The 22728-nt window shown below is 41.3% G+C and overlaps 1 protein-coding gene across 20 annotated transcripts in view; it reads right to left on the bottom strand.

The window, feature by feature from the left end:
• atf7ip (activating transcription factor 7 interacting protein) overlaps positions 1 to 22728 on the bottom strand; it is a 97821-nt gene that overhangs the window by 51721 nt on the left and 23372 nt on the right. For 5 of the 20 annotated variants that reach the window (XM_055663306.1, XM_055663301.1, XM_055663312.1 and 2 more), the window contains 3 exons: positions 16827 to 16875; positions 16019 to 16126; positions 14967 to 15050 (listed from right to left, as the gene is read on the bottom strand). The exons of 6 other annotated variants lie outside the window; for them this stretch is intronic. The gene's annotated coding sequence lies outside the window, so the exon portion shown is untranslated. The remainder of the gene's footprint in view (positions 1 to 14966; positions 15051 to 16018; positions 16127 to 16826; positions 16876 to 22728) is intronic. 9 more of the 20 variants (XM_055663313.1, XM_055663307.1, XM_055663302.1 and 6 more) reach the window with 3 other exon arrangements.

Below are 22728 nucleotides of genomic sequence, written 5' to 3'. Positions count from 1 at the left end.
GGACCGAGCGGAGGTGTTCGGCGAAGCGATCGCCCAGCCTCCGCATGGTCTCACCGTGAAGCAAAGTTGAAGATATTGGCCAAGATTGTGGCCAGTTGATCGGCACACAATTTCAGAAATGTCCAGTTACTCCATCCATACCAGCCTCCTTCCAAGAGTTTACCCTCACAAAAGCAGATATGCCACCAAGATATATGGGACTGAGTCAGCAGATGACGAGGGTACACATTTAAGTGGAGCTTTGATTGCCTGTTCATCGAGTAGAGATGCATCTTTGTCAAACTGACCCGACTTTGGCTTGTAGCACATGATAGTGTTCAGTCCCAGTCAGAATCACTTGGCATCCACTAGGTTAAGTAGAGCTTCCAGCTTATTTTGGAAGTCTCTCTTGGCACTCTGACAGCCTTGTGCATCTATTCACAAATTGATGATAAATAACAACTACTTATGCACCTATTTAGGTTAATATGCAGAGCTATCAAGGCCTCACTAGGCCTCGACCTGGCTCCATTAATTATTTATAATCCTCCTTCATAACCATTCAGGTGGTGACATAACTTAAGATTAATCAATTTAAATGTGAACCCATTCATAGGTACACTAAGAGAAGCTGCAGAGTGTATTCATCAGTTGTGATTTAAGGTTGGTGGGTCCTCAAATGCAGACTACGTTTCAATGCAGCTAACCTGTTTCAGTGCACAAACAGGCAACAAGCCAAAAAGGCATAGAAAATGATTTGTTTACCGCAAATTAGAAAGCTTCAACCCGACACCAGCTAATGATACAAAATCAGTAACTGAAATCTGTGGAGAATGAATTTCTTAATCAAGTAATGAGATGTTCAAGTAAAGGCTTTTAAGCCATCTAACTGCATTAGCGATTTAAGATTGCCTGATGGGCCCAACCGACTCAGCAAGTGGAAGCATGGGGTAGACTTCCTTTGTGCAAGAAAACTTGGATATTGGGAAGGACTTCAGGTAAGACTGAAGTGTCAATGTCCTTCCCCCTTCACTAGCATCCTTCTGGTCAATGTTCAGTCACTGGAGAGAACAAGGTAGAAGACCTGAGAGCAAGACTGCTGTATCGGATTCATACGCGGGACTGCTGTGTACTGTTTCGCAGAGAAATAGCTCACCCCCAACTCTACAGACACTCCGGATTTTCTTATCCACCACATGGGCTGGATGACGGCATCTTTTGAAGGAAGAGGCGATGGCGTATGCTTCATAATAAATCCGTCACTGTGTTCGGAAATGGCAGTCATAACCCATTCCTGTTCCCTTGCCCTGGAACAACTGATTGTAACGACTATTCTACCTATCGAGTTCTCATCAGTCATACCAACTGACAGTTTACATCCCGTCTCATCAGACATCACGCTAGCACTTGAGGAATTGAGTGCCATGATCAACAAGCATTAAATGGTGTATCCAGGTGCCTTTCAAGTCATCACTGGGAGGCTACAACCAGGCTACCTGCCAAACCAACAACACCAGCAGACCCAACACACTGCTATACCACTATCAGAAACGTCTATCGCTCCATTCATTGCCTTCACTGAGGAAAATCTCAAGACCTGTTCATGCTTCTTCCTGTCCAGACAGAGATTGAAGAGCGTGGCATGGGGCTAAGAGGACGAAGAAGAAGTGCTTGTCAGGGGAGACAGAGAAATAGTTGGGGACTGCTTTGAGTCTGTAGATTGGGCCACATTCAAGGATTCATCAACGGACCTGAATGAAGATGTCACAATTGTCACCCAACATCATAAATAAAATTTTCGACAAATTTGTACCCACAAAAATAATCCCAGTCACCCCAACCAGAAGCCAATCAGGAAACTCAATCTGCTGAGGGCTAGACTTGTGGCATTTAAGGCTGGTGATCCATTTTCAGGCAAATCCAGGTATGACTTCCTGAAAGTCACCAAGGGACTATTTCATGCTAAGCTGGAGACAGATGAACGCTGGCAGCAGTGACAAGGATTTTATGCCATCGCCTCACACAAGGCAAAACCACACTGCAGAAGCGACAGTGACACATCACTTCCAGAAAAGTTCAACACCTTCATGCATGCTTTGAAAGGGAGAGAAAATTACACACCTACACAAGTCCCCGTAGCCATTAACGACCATGAGATCAATGTCAGGGCATCATACAAGGAAGTAATAAATCAATTAAAAGTATCCAGCCCAATGTGCCGAGTACTAAAAATGGGTGCAGATCAACTGACTGGGGTTTTCAATGACATCTTTGACCTCTCGTTTCCATGGTCCGAGCTTCCTACTGCTTCAAAAGGTTATTCAGCGGACCGGTGCCCAAAAGCAGCGACCTAACCCAATGAACACCATCCAGTAGCACTTACAGCAATCGTAATGAAATGCTTTGAGATGTTGCTCAAAACACCTGCCTTAGAAATGGACTGGATCCACTTCAATTTGTCAATTGCCACAACAGGTCAGCAGTTGCTACCTCATGGCTCTCCATTCTGCAATGGAACATCTAGGTAACAGAAACACATTATTCAGCCTGTTGATCATCGAACACAGCTTGGTGTTCAATAATATCATCCTCTTAGAATTCATCACCAAGCTCCCAGACCTGTGCCTCCCTGTACAACTGGATCTTTGACTTCCTCACTGGCAGACCTCTGTGTAGATTGGTAACATTTCCTCCTCCCTGACCATCACCACTGCTGTACGTCAAGGCTGCATGCTTAGTTCCGTGCTCAACTCTCAAGTCACTTATGTCAACCAAGCTTTCAGCTCCTTTGACCTAACACACCAGGAAGGCAAGAACATGCACATCCAGCACACATGGGTTGAACATGTACGCAGTTATCAAGCTTTCCTTCTGGCTGGAAAGGGAGAAGTGTGGCTGCAACTCCAGCAGCAGCACCATAGTTTCATTCCCCTTCTTCCAGATGTCCTGGAGCAGCTTGCTTGAAGTATCCATTGTCTGGGAAGCTCTGAGGTGGTAGACATCCATAGCCTCAAATTTGCAACTTTCGAGTAGAACCTTCTTGACGAAAAGTTCCATGGGGAAGAGGTTTCCTTTCACTGAGATCCCTCATTGTCACTCTGACCATGTTGCGAACCCCTCGTCTCCTGAAGTGAGACTGCAGTCATCCTGAAGGAGCAGGCTATAACATTTTTTTTTGTGCTGGAAGGGGGTTAGATTGGCTCCCCCAATTAGCATAGATCCAACTCTGCTTCATCAGATTAAGCTCTCATCGGGCAGCCCCTTGCCCACAAGACGACATTGTCGTCTTCCTTCTCCTTCTGAAAGATGCGTGTCTGCAGAAATCCAACACGCACAGAGTCATGACGTGGCTAGGGGAGTGTGGGTCTTTGATGATATTAGTTTCTCAAGGCCATGCTCTCTATAGATTCCTACTCTAAATGGTGGGGCGGTCAGTATCCATGTTGGACTGGGCAATAGCCACCACTTTCTGCAGCAACCGTGCTATGGTACAACCAGTATGTTGACATTCAATAGCGTATCCAGCAACATGCCGAATCGCTTCAAACTTTTAACGAGCTTCCTTCATGATTACATCAACATGCGAGGTCCAAGACAGATCAGATTTATTTTCCCCAGAAACCTGAAGCTGTTGACTCTCTCTACCACTGCCCTACCAATCTAACATCTCCTCCTCCCTGACCATCAACACAGGTGTACGTCAGGGCTGCTCTACTCTCCAAATGCCATTTATATCAACACAGCCTCCAGTTCCTTCGTCCTAACACACAAAGGAGGCGAGAACATGCACATCCAGCACATGCAGGTTGAACATCTAGTTATCAAGCTTTCCTTCTTGCTGGGAAGGGTAAAGAATGGCTACAACATCAACAGCAGCACTGGAGCTTCATTCCCCTTTTCCCAGACGTCTGGAGTAGCTTGCTTGAAGCTGGCTTTCCCTTCCTGACGCCAACTAATCAGGTCCTTGGACTTAGTAACATTGAGAGCAAGATTTTCTGTCATTTTATCAGATCGTATCGAATTGATAAGGTCTGTTTCCAAATTAATTTGGATAAACTATTTGTTTATTTTGAATGATTTTCAGATTGTGGGCATCGATGCCTAGGCCATCTTTTATTGACTGTTCCTAATTGCACTTGAGGTGGTGTGAACAGACTTCCTGAATCGCCCAACCATTTGGTGAAGGTGCTCCCACAACGCAGCCGGGGAGGGAGTTCCAAGATTTAGACTCCACAGATGGACGGGCAATAGATTTTGATGCCAGTATGTAGGGAAACTTGAAGGTTGATAAAGTGTTTTGTCACTCCTGTCCTTATTCTTCTTGTCAGTGATGTCAGTAAAACAACTTTACAATTTTAGGGTGATTTGTCCATGTCAAAAGCATACTCACAAATAAAAATATTTCCCTTGCCATACGAGACCAAGCCTAGTCTGCAATTTCAAAGTAGAAGCTGAATATTCATGAAAAATTAAACCAAATTGGAATCATCTGAAGGATTTCACAATCTACTTTTCATAATGGCTTTCGTGTTTGCAATATAATACAAAGACATTCAATATCTTCATGCAGATAAGCCGTTGAGTGTTGTTTTAAAATTACAGGGAAATTCACCTTGAAGGATTAACTTATGAGAGAACAATTTGGCTGTAGATGGAAACACAGGAAGATGAGAAACTGAAATCCTTTGGTTACATAACCATGCACTTCTTTCATATTAATCTCCTTGTGTATCCAACTCCTTGCATTACTTCTGCATTGTGGCAATACCAACCACAAATGAAAATAAATCCAACACAGAAATCTAAACATTTCTTTTGTTCTGCAGCTTCATGAGCCCAAATGGAGCCGTTCCATGGAGTTTCTCTCATACAGTATTTTCCATCACAAGAATGCATATCTCTGCATTTTTCTGCATTGTATATATTATGGATATGTCCCCTCAAATCAATGCTACATTGCAGGCATGGATGCTAAAACTGCTGACCTTATGTACGAAGAACTTTTCGATGAAGATCCATTCGCAGACAAAACAGCTGAGATTGGGAAACAGCTCACAGATGGATTCAATGAGGCAAAATGCAGACAATGGTAGGAGCTAATAGAAACACTTACGACATAGCAGCAGGAAGGCATGGGGACATTGAGATGTCTCGGTAATGACCCCACCCACAGTAAACCACCTGGAAATATGACTGCTAACCAGGTTGGTCACCAGTTGTTGCCAAACAGCTAGAGTAGTGGTAAGAAACCTCCACCCCCAAAGGTTGTTGATGGCAACAACCGAAACGACGAATGGTACATCCAACCTTTCACCATGGATGAACACAACAAAGCCCTGAATGTGATGAAACCTAACAAGGCAGCTGGCTTAGACATCAGAACTGAGATGTTGCAACATCTGAGTCCCAGAGCACCAGAATGGCTGCTGGAAATGTTTAAACATCTGCATAGCAACCAACTCCATTCCACGAGTCTGGTGGAAATCCATGGTTGTTTACCAAAACCAGGCAAAGATGCCAATCTTCCCAGCAGCTACCGGCCTATACCCCTGCTGTGCCACCCATACAAACTGATGGAAACATGCATACTGAACTGCATCTCGCTGGATGTAGACGATGTCTTGATACCTGAACTGGGTGGGCTCTGCCATGGAAAGTCAAAAACAGGACCACTGCTGAACCTCACTCAACACATTGAAGATGGCTTTGACGGAAAGCTGATCAAAGGTGCAGTATTTGTAGACTTGTCCGCAGCATATGACACTGTAAACCACCTACTGACTTGCGGCGGAGAAGCATGCACTGCGGACGATCTCCGCAGAGGCACAGATGTGGCACTGGCTGTGTCAAAATGATGGCAGAATGTCGTCTGACACACGAGCGAACAAAATGCTACATTGTACATGTTAATGGTGTAAAAAAGATATCTGATGGCATTAATTACTGCAGTTCCAGGACGACAATCAGTCGTGTTCTCAGTCTGATTCGATGAATGTATTCTGACCAAAGAACTATAAAGCGAACTGCAACTCAAATTTTCCTTTCTCAAATAGGGAGGGCGGAGGAACAGCACAGTCGAAAAAGACATGCTGTACAGTTTGCTGGTCTGCTCCACACACGCAGGCTGCTGGTGAATGCAGCCCCCAGCGATGCATGTTGGCATTGAACGGGCCGACCTCTGTACGGAGCCAGTTCAGGGCGACCTACTCTTTGCGGGGTAGGTCCGAGCCGAGTGGGGCTGTGGTATTCGGTGCAACAGTGAATTGAGGAGGTCGCGATGTCTGTTCCCAGCTGGTTCTCCATGCTCCTAGTGTGTAGAAAACGGAGCCACAGAGGGTCGCTGCGTGACGGGAGAAGGGGCGATGATGACAGGCGTTGAGGTCCCAGTTGCTGCGAGTCCTGGAAGATGGTGCAAAGGATGTTTGGCGTCTGATGGGCCTTGAACACCAGCCTGAGTGAAGTACTCTCTGCGAAGCTTGGCGGGTGCGATACCTGCGAGCACCGTCGGCGTCGACAGCCGGTGATGATCCGCATGTTGCCGTTGAGGATGGTGTCCAGCTTGCTAGTATGAGCACTGGGACACCATGCTGGAGTGGTGTACTCAGCCACACTGTACACGAGTGCAAGAGCACTGGTTCGGAGCTGGTCTTGAGTACAAAACTGCGGTTGGCAAGCAATCACACTAAGTGACGGTCAGGAATGGTGCGGAGGAGCTTCAAGATCAGGCCCTGGTGCTACACTATCGTGGTGCAGTCCACGATGAAATCAGGCTTGTTCAGAGTTGGGGGTCGACGTTTGGATTGAGCCGGACCAAGAGAAGCCGTTCGAGGAATTAAATATTCATGCTAAATGTGGCAGAATTTCACATATCTGGTGTCCGATTTGGTGGTAAAACGATGAAGATTTGTCTGGCATGAAATAAGTTTTTGACTTTTGGTCTTGAAGTCACCTAATTTATATCTGTTATTTATAAGGTTTCACATGATGGGTAGATTTTTGTTAAGATTAAGAACAGTGTATTGGTGTAAAAAACTGAATAATAATCTTGTTCCTCAAAATCTCCATGATTGTAAAAAGACACATCTACAAAGTTGTTTCATGCACCTTAGATTGAATCTTCACTTTATAGTTTCAAAATTGTAGGCATTAAGTATTGCTGCTATGATTATGATACATTTTCTAACAAACAGGAATTTTTAGTAAAGTACATTTTAATTAAGTAGATTAGCAAACAAGGTGAGCTATGTTGTGTTTTAACACTCCAACCAGTCTTCCAGCAGGATTCAACTTCAGCAAGGGCAGTGTTCATCATGTGATTAAGTGCACAGACATAAATTTGAATGATTTCACAATAATCACAACAAACTGAGGAACACCGGTAAATGTTGATCAGGTCCGCCCTCTTGTATAATCCATTACATTCTTGACAAGGCAAATACTCAGCAGCACCATGCATTGGCAGCAGGAAAGGCCTGGAGAGAAAGAGTTTGCAAGCATTTATGTCTGGCACAAGTCAACAACAGCTACCAGTTAAGTCATCATCAGGTTCTTCTTCCTTAATTGCTTTCTCCTGGTGGCCTGAGAAGTGCTCTCTAAACCACAAAGTGGATTTTGTTAACATGATACATTAACTTCATTATGCCTCAAAATGACTTTGAGAAACACAAGCAGCAGTATCAACAATATAGTCTTTCTCAACCTTTCAAAACCCTGAATATTAAACAATGACTGAAGAATCCTTCTATAATTTGACTCTTGTCCAATTCATTTCCATTCTACGTCATCTACATAATAGCATGGAAACAGCAATTCGAACCGATAGATTCACCGCAAATACAATCCTAGCGCAGAACATGTTCAAAGCTGTCATCATTTCAACACTCCAACTTTATCACTGCAGCACTGTAACTTGTAAATATCTTCAGATTCTGTACAATATCACACCTCACTAACAGCAAGTCCATGACAAGATCTGAAAATATATTTTCCAAGCTTCCATATGCCGCGGGGCAGTGACAAAGCAGTATAGCTACTGCTACAATGCCAGAAACATCTGTTCGATCTTGACCACGGATGCTGTCTGTACGGAGTTGTACATTCTCCCTGTGACCGCATGGGTTTCCTCCGGGTGCTCCGGTTTCCTTCCACATTCCAAAGACGTGCAGGTTTGTTGGTTAAATTGTCCCTATTGCGTAGAATTACCTACTGTGTGCACGGGTGATGACTGGTCGACGCAGTCTTGGTGAGCCAATGGGTCAGTTTCCATGCTGTATCTCCAAACTAAACTAATATCCTAATGAATACTAGTTTGTGAGGGTGGACATCGATGATGAAATTCACTTCCGTCTCCAGTGGGCCTGCATTGCCTGAAAATGCCCAAATGAAAGTGTAGGCAGCTATCCTCAATCAGACACCAAGTACATGGTATTTTGAACTACCCCCCACCCCCCAAATTCAAAAACAGACTATATATATATATATATAGCATCTCAAATCGTCAGGGGAACTGCAGTCTTCCAAATTCATTGACAGAAACATGAGCTAACATTAAGAGTTCTTTCTCAGAATAACAACCCAGGACTGAGGCTCTCATTATGCTCAGCGATCGATGAGAGGGACATATGCTTGCAGGCTCTCAAAACAGCCATAATAAATTCTGGCATGGCAAGAGATTATCAGGAGCCAAGAGGAAATGCCTCAAGCTTATTCGCAAAGCTTCCTTAGAAAAAATATTGCATCCTTAATGACTCATGGAAATCCTCATCCAAAAACCAAGATAGAGGTGCATCATGGTAACTGAAAATTTAGTCTCTGTATCAAAAGTACAAGGATTAGTGGGAGCTGCAAAAGAGTACACCATCTCCTCTCCAATCCCTTCACTACAAACATCTCCTGTAGCACTCAAAACAAGTTTGGCAGGTTGGTATTCCTGTTACTTTTAAGATGTATCCAGGATTTACTGAAACATGGTGGTGCTAGAACTTTTAGATTAAAAACTCATACCACACACCAATAATTGGGAAAAATATGATTTTGTTTTATTACTCGCTCTCTTAAAATAATTATTCAAAACAGTTGATCCAAAAGATGGCATTATTGTTGTTTAACACCTTTTAGAAGGAACCCATTTCCTCACCTAATTGAATTTTGAACTGCATGCTCTACTGTTTTATTTGTTTTTTTTACCTCGATATTGAAGGTTATGGTACAAAGCACAGAGGGCATCAGGTAGCTTATCTACAGTCAATATTGAAAACAATGACTATAGAACGGTTACAAAATGCATTCAAGTCTTATTAAACTACATGTTCAATTTAATTAGTTCAACACGCAACCAGTTAGTATTCAAGTGCTACACGTTAATGTCATAAGGTTAATTATCTAATAAATCAACAAAAAGCAAACATGAAGGCCAGCTAACCCCTGATGCATATCACTTTAGTGTAACAGCTTTTTCATTACAACTAATTTATTCTGTGAAAATCCATCTTCATGCCACTTTTTAAGCAAAACATGTAACTTAATTACTGATCTACTTTTAACAAGCAGAAGGCCTGCTTCTACACAAACCACAGGACACACTGTCCACTTTGAGTCTTCTTAATGCAAACATTTAAATCTTATAGAAAGAGAAATTTAAAGAAGTTGTACCGTTATAACTTTGTTGATTTTTGTTTTTAAACAAGTATTTATGGCAAAATAATGTGTGTTGAAGCATTCACTTCGGTGTCAAATAATTGCAATAGTATTCAGATCATCAGGTAAAATAAAGCATATTTACAAACAAAATGGTTTGCAGTTGTGCCATACTCTTTCCATTTTCGGATGATGGATTGAACAGTGCTCCGTGAGATGTTCAAAGCTTGGGATATTTTTTTATAACCTAACCCAGCTTTAAACTTCTCCACAACTTTATCCCTGACCTGTCTGGTGTGTTCCTTGGGCTTCATGATGCTGTTTGTTCACTAATGTTCTCTAACAAACCTCTGAGGCCTTCACAGAACAGCTGTATTTATACTGAGATTAGATTACACACAAGTGGACTCTATTTACTAATTAGGTGACTTCTGAAGGCAATTGGTTGCACTGGATTTTATTTAGGGGTATCAGAGTAAAGGGGGCTGAATACCTTTGCACGCCACACTTTTCAGTTTTTTTATTTGTAAAAAAAATTGAAAACCATGTATCATTTTCCTTCCACTTCACAAATATGCACCACTTTGTGTTGGTCTATCACATAAAATCCCAATAAAATACATTTACGTTTGTGGTTGTAACGTGACAAAATGTGGAAAAGTTCAAGGGGTATGAAAACTTTTGCAAGCCACTGTATATGAGGTTCATTGGCTTTACAAGTAAAACAATAAAGAGTAAAAGATACTCTCAATAATCCTTGTCTGCATTTTAGTCCTTAATAATATGGCCTTCCCAACTATCATAGTAGTACATCTGGCATAACAGCACATTAAAGACAGGGGCTGGCCAGATATGATGTGAAAGGGTGAAAAAGGCTACAACTACAACTTAAATAATGGAAATCAATGTAATTATGATGATTAAAGCAATGTTTGCCCTGGGAAAGAGCACAAGTGATTATTTTCTACAATTCTACCAATTGCATTTTACCAACTTATTTTCTTGTAGCCCCAACATTTTATTATTGTCACATGCACCAAGATACAATTGAAACTTTCGATTTGCAAGCTGTCCCGGTATCATACACAAGTACATAGGTAGTGCAAAAGATAAAATAAACAGACTGTAGGATATAGTATTACACCTACAAAGAAAAGTACAGATTAAAAGAAACTGCAAGAGCCACAACCAGATAGATTGGAATTAATTCTTAGCATAGAGGTCCATGCTAGAATCTTATAACACCAGCTAAGAAACTGATTTTAAATCTGGTAGCTTTCGTGCTTATGTATCTTTTGCCCAAACAGGAGATGCGAAGAGAGAATAACCAAGGTGTGAATGATCCTTGATTATGCAGGCTACTTTTCAGAGGCAGCATTGTATCATTGGAATCAATTAAGCCAAAGGTTAGACTAGTTTGCATGGTGGACTGCATTCACAATTCTGTAATTTCTTGCAGTTTAGGGCAAAGAAGTTGCCATACCAAGCTGTGATGCATCTACTTAGGATGTTTTCTACGATGCACATGTAGAAATTGGTAAGAGTTAATTGAGACATGTTAAATCTTCTTAGCCTTCCGAGGAAGTAGTAAGAGGCATGGGTGGTTTCTTGGCCGTAAATCAATGTGGTTGGATCAGGCCAAATTGTGAATGATATTTACATCTGGAAACTTGAAGCTCTCAACAATCTCTACTTCGGCACCATTGATACAGGCTGTAGTGTATACACCACTCAGCTTCCTGAAGTCGACAACTAGTTCCTTTTTTCTGACCTTGAGAGAGACAGAGGTGTCATGACATTGTGTTACTCTGCTTCCTGTCTCCTTCCTGTATTTCATCTCAACATTTTTTGAGATCAGGCCCATTGCAGTAATGTCATTGTAAATGAAGTTAGAGTAGAATTTGGCTGCAGAGTTGTAAATGCAGAGTAGGTGCCCCCCCATAAGGTTTGAAACAAAGACCCATCAGTTATTTATTTGCCTCTGTACTCCACAGTTTGAGATTTGTAATAGAAAAAAATTAGTTAAAGTGAACATGGTCAGATTTCATTCCAGGTTATTTTTATACATTTTGGTTTCACCATGTCGAAATTACAGCTGTGTTTATACATAGTCTCCCCATTTCAGGACATCATGTTTGCGACACATGGCTTCACAGGTGTTTGTAATTGCTCAGGTGTGTTTAATTGCCTCTTTAATGCAGGTATAAGAGAGCTCTCAGCGCCTAGTCTTTCCTCCAGTCTTTCCTTTACCGTTGGAAACTTTTAATGCTGTTTATCAACATGAGGACCAAAGTTGTGCAAATTAAAGTTAAATAAGCTTTTATGAGACTGAGAAACAAGAATAAAACTGTTGAGACATCAGCCAAACCTCAGGCTTACCAAAATTAACTGTTTGGAACATCATTAAGAAGAAAGAGAACACTGGTGAGCTTACTAATCGCAAAGGGACTGGCAGGCCAAGGAAGACCTCCACAGCTGATGACAGAAGAATTTCTCTCTATAATAAAGAAAAATCCCCAAACACCTGACAGACAGATCAGAAACACTCTCCGGGAGTCAGGTATCAATTTGTCACTGACTACTGTCCACAGAAGAAATACAGAGGCTACACTGCAAGATGAATCTACCGGTTAGCCACAAAAATAGGATGGCCAGGTCAGTTTGCCAAGAAGTACTTAAAGGAGCAACTACAGTTCTGGACAAAGATCTTGTGGATGGATGAGGCGAAGATTAACATATCAGAGTGATGGCAAGAGCAAAGTATGGAGCAGATAAGGAGCTGCCCAAGATCCAAAGCATATCACCTCATCTGTAAAACACAGTGGTGGGGGTGTTATAGCCTGGGCATGTATGGCTGCTGAAGGTACTGGTTCACCTATCTTCATTGATGATATAACTGTTGATGGTAGTAGCATAATGAATCCTGATGTCCATAAACACATCCTATCAGCGCAAGTTCAAACAAATGCCTCAAAACGCGTTAGCCGGCAGTTCTTTCTACAGCAAGACAATGGTCCCAAACATACTGCTAAAACAACAAAGGAATTTTTCCAAAGCTAAAAAATGGTCAATCCTTGCAAGGTGTTGCGAATTATCGCCGATCATTTTTTTTTGTCACCTATCCTCATCGATTATGGTCTATGTGTCAGGAAGTTAAGGATCTAGCTGCTGACTCCTAGGACCAGGAATTGGGAGACGAGTTTGGCTGGCATTATGGTATTGAAGGCAGAAATGTAGTCAATAAACGCAGAACTGTAGTCTGACACAACTGTTATTGTTATCTGGATGTTCCAGGGATGAATGTAGAGGCAAGGAGATGCATCTGTCGTGTACTTATCGCAGTAGTAGGTGAATTGCAATGGATCATGGCTGTCTGGGAGGTTGTTGATGACTTTTATTCCCTCAAATTCCCATCAAATCTCCATTGATTTTAATACTTACTACATGAATGGATAGTTTGCCAATTAATCCACCAATGTATCTTTGTGATGTTGACCATTCAGCAGAAACTGGATCCAGTCACAGGATTACGTGCAAATTCCACACAGAACGCCCACGATTAAGATCAGCCAGGTCCATCCAAGTTGTAAAGCAGCAGTGCTATTCTCCCCTCCCCACCCCATGCCCATGAGGTGTGACGATCAGTGGGCATCAATATTTGGGTTAATTGCCTTTGACTGTCAAAAGAAGATTTTCTGAAACCAAAGACAAAAATCATCCGCGAATTGCAAGATTGGAGAGTATCAAAATTCTGTCAACCTGGGCAGGTCTTTGGTTTCTCACTGCAGCAGCAAATGCAGAGATGTTTAAACAAAGGAAAAGAGCAAGGCAATTGGAGGCATGTGAAAAGCTTACCTTCCAACCCAAATTAAATTTAGAATAATATTTAAACAGCATAAGAAAGGCAAATAATTAAGGACATCAAGTGGAAATGTTATGATTTGTAAAGTCAATACCCAATCAAGTTTGCTGAAGAATATGTCAGCGAAATAAAATATGATAGAAGGCAAGGTGAATTAGGAAAAAACAAATAGAAAAGCAGAAGGGAAACAGTCTTCCACGATCAGCAAGATACAGGTTCTGCACTCATTTCTTCTTACATTGCAAGTATTGAGAATAGGAAACAAGGCCGAATCAAAATGAATGCTACCTGTTGTATGGTGCTCACTTAAGGAACAGAACTATTTAAACTGTTTCATTTGCTATATTTGGATTTTCATTTGGTACAGGCTCTTAAGACTGTATTTTCCTCAAAAAATGTTGCTGCATATCTTTGATGAATACTGCCAACATTTTGGGCAATAAATCCAGAAGCTCATAAATAATGATCACAAGCGTGACTTTCCAATCTTCAGTGAAGGGTCCTTGAACCTCTCCAACACTCTCCAGTGATCTACTTGCATGTTTAAATTTTTTTTTTAGGTTATCCAATATAAATATCAGCCCCATTCCACCCCACCCCTAAGCTCAAATTGGAGAAATAAAACAAATTTGGAGATTCTGTACAAACCTAATACAGATGCAGGAAGCATAAAAACAATTTAGTATTTTGTTGAGAGCTGTACAAGTCAGCACTAATAGTGGCAGTTAATGAGAAACACAGCTGTGAAGAGAGATCAGGAACAAAATATGATAGAGGATGGTTTAATCCCAAAAAGCAAATTTTGCAGATGAATTTCAAATAAAAGCAGAAAAGACCAGAAATACTCAGGTCTGGCAGCATCTGTGGAGAGAAAAACAGAGTTAATGTTTCAAGTTAATACCCTTTCAACATTCTATTTCTCTCTCCACAGACACTGTCTGTCTTGCTGTGTATTTCCAGCACTGTTCAGTTTAATAGTCCAAGGGTTGTAGATGTGTTTTATCCACCCCAAAAGAATGATTGGTGTTTAATTCAAAACCATAAATTCTGTTTGAAATAGTATATGCGGCCAAGTTTACTGGAGCACGAAAGCATGATTTTATCGTTCTGTGCGTTTAGTACTTGGTGCTCACTGGAAGAACAGAAATGGTGCCATTTTTGTGATGACCATGTTCCTACAGTATAATCATGCTGAAAATTAAGGGATACTGGTGCAGTGAATGTAACCGTCCATTTAGTGTGCAATTTGAAGCTACCTTATGTTTCTTGCTCTTTTGCTAATGGGATAAAGTGGAAAAAGGGCACATTTCAGGTTACAAAATCTGATTCACTTAAATGGCAAATTCACACACAAAATAGAAAGGTGCCCAAGTGAAATTCATATGCCCTCTATCCGACGCTAGAATTTTCTTCCTACTTTCCAGATATGCATTTATTATTCCTCGCTAAGTCTAGACAAAAGTCAGCAGAATGTTTGATAAAATCTTACCAAAGCAGGTTAAGTTCCAGGCCAATGAGCGTAACTATTTTTCTGTAGAATTCATGTCCACAGAGATGAAGATAAATACATTGGCTGAAATTATATTAAGTCAGAATAGATCAGGAATTAAACATGTGACATCCTTGATTTTGCCATTTAACCAATGCTTCATAATTAAATTAGTGTAACAGCATCCAGAAAGTGGATTTTATAGATATGTTTACACTTTAAAATATGGGCATGCAGATGCATTCCATGTGTCAAGGTGCCAGGCCACTTTCATGAAAGATCAGAATGGAGATATTTATTTTATAGTGTACTGGCACATGCTGAGATATACTCCATTATGATAAAAGGCTTAGAATGTAGAAAAGTACAGCACAAGAATAGGCCTTTTGGCTCATAAAGTGCTAACCATGTCAAAGACGATCTCGCTGAACTAATTGCACCTGACTGTAAGTGATCCATATCACTCCCTGCATATCCATGCAACTACAAAAAAATCATCTCAAATGCCTCTTTCATATCTGCCTCCTCCACCACCCTGGCAGCACTTTCCAGGCACCCATCACCCTCCCTGTAAAGATATGCGCTGCACATCTCCTTTAAAGTTTGCTCCTTTCACATTAAAGTTATACGCTTTAGACTTTGTGCATGGTGGTTCAAAAAATAATTAAATGTATCCAATGAAATACTCTTGCTTTTGCTGCTAATGACATTCATCACCCCATCAACCACACACACCTGATCAAGAAATATATTTTAAACTAGTCTTATGACATGGATGCAAAATTCTGTTGCAATGACACAAAAGCATTGATTTTATTTAATGATGATCTCAAAATGTTTTCCCCAATTTGGACAAGGAGCCATTTTGAATGACAATATGAGTCATTTGAAAAGGAAAGAAAATACAGGAGTCTCAACTTGGACCCAATATTTGCATGTATTAATTTTTCCATCAATTCAGTAAAACATCTGATTAAAGTAATTTTAATGTCTGTAGGATTCTAAAAAACAATGCCTTTTTTGCTTTTTCCTTTCACATCTTTGTAAAATACCGTTTTGATTTCAGATAGCAAATGCGTCAAAGTGGAATGGACATCCGAGTTCAGTTTGGATACAACACAAGTCAGAAGGTGGTCTACGATTCATTCCACCAGTGGCTCCTACAAAGTAATTTCAGATTACTGATCAGTAAAGTTTCCATTGCAGATCACCCATACCTGCATGTTAAAAACCAAACTTCATCCACCAAGAAGATTTTGAATTTCATTTTCCTTATATATCATATGCTTCCTTCCAACAATAATAACTGGGTACATACATTGACACTACCAATCCAGTTGCTGAAAAAAAGTCCTCAAGAGTTCACATGCAAAAGAGCACAAAAAAACAATTGCGCTCAAGATATTGCAATTGAAACTTTCCCAGCCTTTCGCAAGTCAAGATTAACTTCAGAGCACATCTTATTCAATTGAATATGATGGTTCTGCACTGGCTCAGCAAATAAATGCAATGTATAAAGTACTCAGCCATACAGTCCATGATTTCATCTTTGATATCAATGGTGATAATGTTGACCTCACATTTTTTGCAAACTGGCAAATGTCATTTAGAATTGCTACTTCTGAACACCACCCAGTAATCCATGCTGAAAAGTGAATTTGTGGGACAAGAACAGGAAGAGGCTCAGAAATGATGCTCTTATCTGGGTTCACACAAATGCCAGTTGAACGGGGGCATGAAAAAGGGCACAGGTATGTATAATTTGAGCAGCTCCTTTGTGTCATCCTGAGAGAAAAACACGACACGCTTATGCAATAGCAAATTTTGTTTGCTAACATAAACATAGAAATACTACCGTACCTTTTGGTTTATTTCAAGCAGACCATTCAGTGTTACACTTTGGTCCGTCCTGAAAGAAATTAGGAAATAACTTTAGACTCTAACAAAGCATTTTAATAAGCAATGTTCAACAGAGAATAAACATGCAACAGACACATCTTATTAACACAGCAGTGTCAAGAATATAGTTGAATTTTATTCAACCCACTAACTGTTATTACAGAGTGTTGAGAATATAAAATTTCACCAAGTATACTGACGGGGATTCCAAAAACAAACAGCAAAATACAGAAGGATGCTAGAAGTTTAAAATTAAAACAAAAAATACTGAAAGTAAGTTAGGCAGCATGTGCGGAGAGGGAAACAAGAGTTAATGTTTCAGATCCTGAACTGTATTTCCCTCTCTCCACAAATGTAGCCAGACCTGCTGAGTAACTCCAGTGTTTTTGTTTTCACTTGTAAATTTATAAAATCCGGCCTTTCAAATTGTGTTGCTCAATATTGCGCAACAACTATACATAACTTAAATTATTAGTGATTGTTTTGTCCTGTCTGTTGTGAAGAATTTTCAGTTGTAAACTTTCATCATAGCAAGTGAATTTAATTATTTAACTACAAATCACCTGTAAAGTATTTGGACAAAAATTTGGACAGTAAGAATGTAAGTTTACACGATTTGTCTAAACTTTGATAGATTAGAGCAATTAATGATGTATCGTTGTTACAAATCTCAGGATTAATTTTAGAGATTTCACTGTATTGATCATACCTGTAAGAACACTCTCTCCACTCCCGAGTACCTTCAGGTTATTTTAAAGAATTAAGTAAGACAATGGTTAAATGTCTTTTACACGTCTCAGATGCGTGTCTATAATGCTTGATATCTAATCATACTGTAGAAGTAGAACGCATGTAGTTTGCTTCAGAGTCAGGAACCACCCCCGCCCCCCCCCCCCCCCGAAAAAATGCCTTACGGTTTTTCTACTGCTAATTGTTAACCACCAGGGTATCACCTGGCAGTATATATTTCCCAATGTGGGTATCTTGGATGTCACCAGTGGTTCCAACAGCTGCCAATATTGACTTGAATTAACAGAAACCACATGGTCTTATACTTGAATCCTTGGAAATATAACCCAGCAAATTAGTCAACGGAGTCAGAAATAGATCAAAATTGGAGAGCACATGCAGCAAAAAAAAAAAAAAATCCAATTTAGTTGAATGACTCATTTTATATGAGCAAAATGCATTCAATACACCCATCACCATGGATCGATTTAACTTTACATACAAGTTGAAATAATTGTTTTAAGAGTGAGGTTCTTGCCCAACTGAGATTACATAGCCTCAAGTTTCACTCCAGAGCACATAAATCAGGTGTTTGTAAGCTCAGTGGTAGGAGCAGAATTAGGTAATTTGCTCCATCAAGTCTGCTCCGTGATTCAATCATCTTGCCCTCCGAACCCCATTCTCCTGCCTTCTCCCGCTAACTCCTGAACATGTTATGTCAGCACTGTAATACACAAACTGCCCTTTTTAAAAATAATTCAATGGACATTGTACAAGTTGAAAGATTACAATTTTCCCCATAGTCCCCACGATAATCTGAATAAACACTTAAAGCTGTGAAACAATTAATGTAATTATTTTCTGTGGCCACAAATATTACAATGAAGGAAAGTCGGCTGAAATACCAATCTTTCAAAATTTCAAGAACTGAACAAAAGATATGTTGCAAAATAAAGTTTCCCACATTTATCAATAAGTGAGTTCGGTATTCCGACTGCGCATGCCCAGGTCATAGGTCATTCATCACACTCATTGTCGTTAGCGGATCTGCTGTGTGTTATCAGACCTTCGTTTCATTCGTATTTTCCAGCTTTGATTTTTCTAGGTAAGAAAATACTACTTTCAACCTAGTTGTATTTATTGTTCCGTTGTATAAAGCTACGACGATTTTGTCGTTTAATGCTTTGGTGAGTGCTTTATGCTTCGTGCTGCTCCGTGGGGTCGGTGTCGGGTCTCCGGCGCTGCAGGCTATGTTGAGTTGCTGCTGGGTCGTCCACGTCCCCTCCCGGGCGTCCTGTCCCTGTCCGGAGGTGTCGAGGTTCGATCCTGGCTGCGGATGAGGTGCGGGTCTGTGTGCGTGCTCCTCCCACTCGCATCTGCCCCCTCTCTCTCGTTGTTACACCCCGCTCTCCCGCTATCTGGCACCCCCGTTCCTCAGATTAAATATATTTTTACACATTAATTATGAATAAAAATAAGAACTTATACACAGTTTCTTCAGCCAGCGCTTCGTTCACTTTTTCTTTATGGCATATGACCTTCGATTCCTTGCGTTTTTCAGAATACCGAACTCGCTAACTGGTTGGTCCCAACCCAATTGCTTCACATTATCACCGACTCCAACTTAAGTTACAAATTCGCAGACGACACCACCATAGTGGGCCGGATATCAGATAATGATGAGACGGAGTACAAGAAGAAATTTAAGAAACTCGTAACCTGGTGCCAAGACGAGAACATTTCCGTCAATGTCAGCAAGACAAAGAAGTTTGTGATCGACTTCAGCAAGTGAAGTGGAATACCCGGTATACATTGATGGTGCCAAAGTAGACATGGTTAATATCTTCAAGTTCTTAGGATTAAATATCACCAGCAACTTGTCCTGGACCAGGCATACTGAAGCAATGGCCAAAAATGCACACCAACACCTCTTCTTCCTAAGAAGGCTTAGGAGGTTCGGCACACTCCCAACAACTCTCACCTATCCGAGTTGATGATGGTCCAATTCTACACGCCCATCGTAGTAGAGTCTGTTCTCACCTTCTCCATCATGGTCTTGTTCGGCTCAGCCACCAAGCACGACACCTGAAGGTTATTGGCTGCAACCTTCCCTTCACTGAAAGGGCCAGTAAGGGAGCGGGCAAGATCATCTCCGACCCCTCTCACCTTGGCCACAAGCTCGAATCACTTCCCTCTGGAAGGCGACTCCGGGCTGTCAAAGCTGCCACAGCCAGACATAAAAAGTTTTTATCCACGAGAAGTTGCTCTACTCAACAGCCAAAAATCTGTAGCCTCCCTTTGATCTGCTATTTTGTTGCTTCACATGCTTGATCAATGGTTTTATCATTAATGTTTTATTATTAATGTTTAGTGTTTTCTGAGTCATTCGTTACTGTCACTGTATGCCATGTTGTTACTTGTGGGTGGAGCACCAAGGCAAATTCCTTGTATGTGAACACTTGGCCAATAAACGTACTTACTATGTCTTCAGATGGGCTGCAGAAAGCATTTTATGGCAATGCGTCACAGCATGGTTTGAGACGAGGTCCATCCAAGATCGCAAAAAATTGCAGAGAATTGTAGACACAGCTCAGACCATCATGCAAACCAACCACCATCGACACGTGACACAACCTCGGCAAGGTCACCAGTATAATTGGTGTCTCCCTCTTCTCCCCTTCCAGGCAAGAGGTACAGAAGTAAGAAAGTGCATACCTCCATATTCAGGGACAGGTTCTTCCCAGCAGACAATTGAACCATTCTATTACCAACTGGAAAGCGGTCCTAACCTACCATCTATCTCATTGGAGACCCTTGGACCATCTTTAATCGGACTTTATCTTGCACCAAACTTTATTGTGTATCTGTAAACTGTGGACGGCTTGATTGCAATCATGTATAGTCTTCTGCTGACTGGATAGTATGCAACAAAGAGCTTTTCACTGTACCTCGTTGCACGTGACAATAAACAAATTGATTGATGAGATACTTCATTATCATGTGACATGTCAGTGAAAATTCTGTTTTGCAGACCATACACATGGTATGCAGAGTCACCACGCATAGGGTATTGACAAAGTTACAAAGTATTCATTACATTTCATTATTCAGTCCTCAATGGCCTCTTTGTTCTCAGCAGCACTCACGTGCTGGTCCCACTTTGTTCTTAGTGGCACATCCTCGACAGACCTCTGGCACCCATTGCAGACCCATGCAACCTCCGGTATCCACCGCAGCCCCGTCCGACCTCTGGCAGTCACCGCGAGCCCGTCCTCAGCTGCCCGCCATCCAGTCCTCTCTTGGATAGCTTAGTGGCGCTCACAGGGAGCTTTCGATGGCCTTCCTCACAGCCCCAGCGGCCCTCCTCACTCCTCGTCAGCCCACCTCACTCTTGGCGGTTGAGAGGGTCTCTCGTCACTCTCACGGGTCCTAACAATGATTATTCCTTGGCGAGCTGGGTCTACCAGGCGGGTCCGACATCTGCACCAGGAACATTCCCGGACGGGCTACTCGCCGGGAACTAATCTAATTTATTTTACGTCCTCAACAGACTCGGGAGAAAGATCACTATCCCGATCAGAGATGGTCTTTTTTCAATGCCTGCTTTTCAGAACGACCATTTCTTACATACATCAATATCAGCCAATCCAATGCATATGCAAATCAGAATCCTATTGTTACTTTAGCCAGTTTAGAAAAACATACCGATTCATCTCCCTATTTAAATATTCCAATGACCTGTACAGCACACTTTAAAATACTAATGCGGGAACTGGCAAGTCTATACAAGAGGATTATTCAACCACAATGCTGACTGTACCCAGCTAGAACACTGTCAGTATCTGCCAATGCGTGAGAAACGTCCAGATATTTAATCTGCTCAAATCTGCTTGCTTGACAGGACCATTGGCTCAATTAGCACAATAGTAAAGAACAGCAGGTTCAGCAGAACAATATGAATGGTAATTGAGAGTGATGCATTCAGGGAGTGATGCCTTGATATTCGGGAATTCAAAATTCTGATATCCATAACATGCACATGTTCTTCAATGTCAACATGGCCATCTATGGCCCTGATTTGGGGGCACAGATGGCCTTGACAGCAGTGAAGAACATGTGCACATCATGGATATCAGAGTTGCTAATCTCATACACCATCTGTTCGTCTTCCTCCACCATCTGTTCTCTAGATCTTTGGATTTTCACCATCTTCCGATGTCTGCAGATCTGTTTTATTCACCGTGAGGCACAGTACCTTCAACTTTAGCAATTTATTACATATGCAGTTATTTAGCTCCTGGAACCTCTGGTTATTTTCAAACAAAACCAGTTATTTCACAGGTGTCGATCATGGTTGCCCTCTGGGAAGTGCGTTGGTTGTGGATACTGTGCGGTTCCTATTGGCTCGGGGGCGTTTTTTCTCCATTTTTCTCATGGCAGCATTTTGGAGATATGTTGATGGAGATGACAGAAGAGATGAGGGGGTGATCAGTCCACTTGTCATTGTACAAGTGATGCAGAGACCCTTATGGTCCTTTACTCAATGATGCAAGCTAACAAGTGCCAGTGTCAGGACAAAGCTATTATCAAGAGATAATATTCTCATCTTTCTAATGAAATAAGGCAGTGGTTGTGACAATATTGTGCTCCAAACATTTTGCTGATCAGAAAATTGCATCTTCATGCTGAAGTTATCCAGGAAGATCAGTTTGTCTCCCTTTAGCTTAAGGGCCAGACTTCCTCCTTCGTCTGTGTAGGAAGTTGTCATCCAGCTAATTTCATTGTTCGTATCACTTTGTTTTCAACCTGTCCACAACCAAAAATTGACCTTTCCTGGGTCATCGATGCCGGTTCTGATCTGTTCTCTACATTTTCTTGCTGATGTCAAATGCAAGGCCTGTTAATTACTATGCCTCAATTGAATAAGTCAATTGTGACCTGGAGTTGTCTCCAAATGTACAGTGCCCTTCATAATGTTTGGGAGAAAGGCCCATCATTTACTTATTTGCCTCTGGACTCCACAATGTTTAGATTTGTAATAGGAAAAATCACACGCGGTTAAAGTGCACATTGTCAGATTTTAATAAAGGCCATGTTTATACATTTTGGTTTCACCATGTAGAAGTTGGCGGAC

The sequence above is a fragment of the Leucoraja erinacea genome, chromosome 37 (genome assembly GCF_028641065.1).
Source record: "Leucoraja erinacea ecotype New England chromosome 37, Leri_hhj_1, whole genome shotgun sequence".
NCBI lineage: Eukaryota > Metazoa > Chordata > Chondrichthyes > Rajiformes > Rajidae > Leucoraja > Leucoraja erinaceus.
This window is presented reverse-complemented; position numbering and strand designations above follow the sequence as displayed.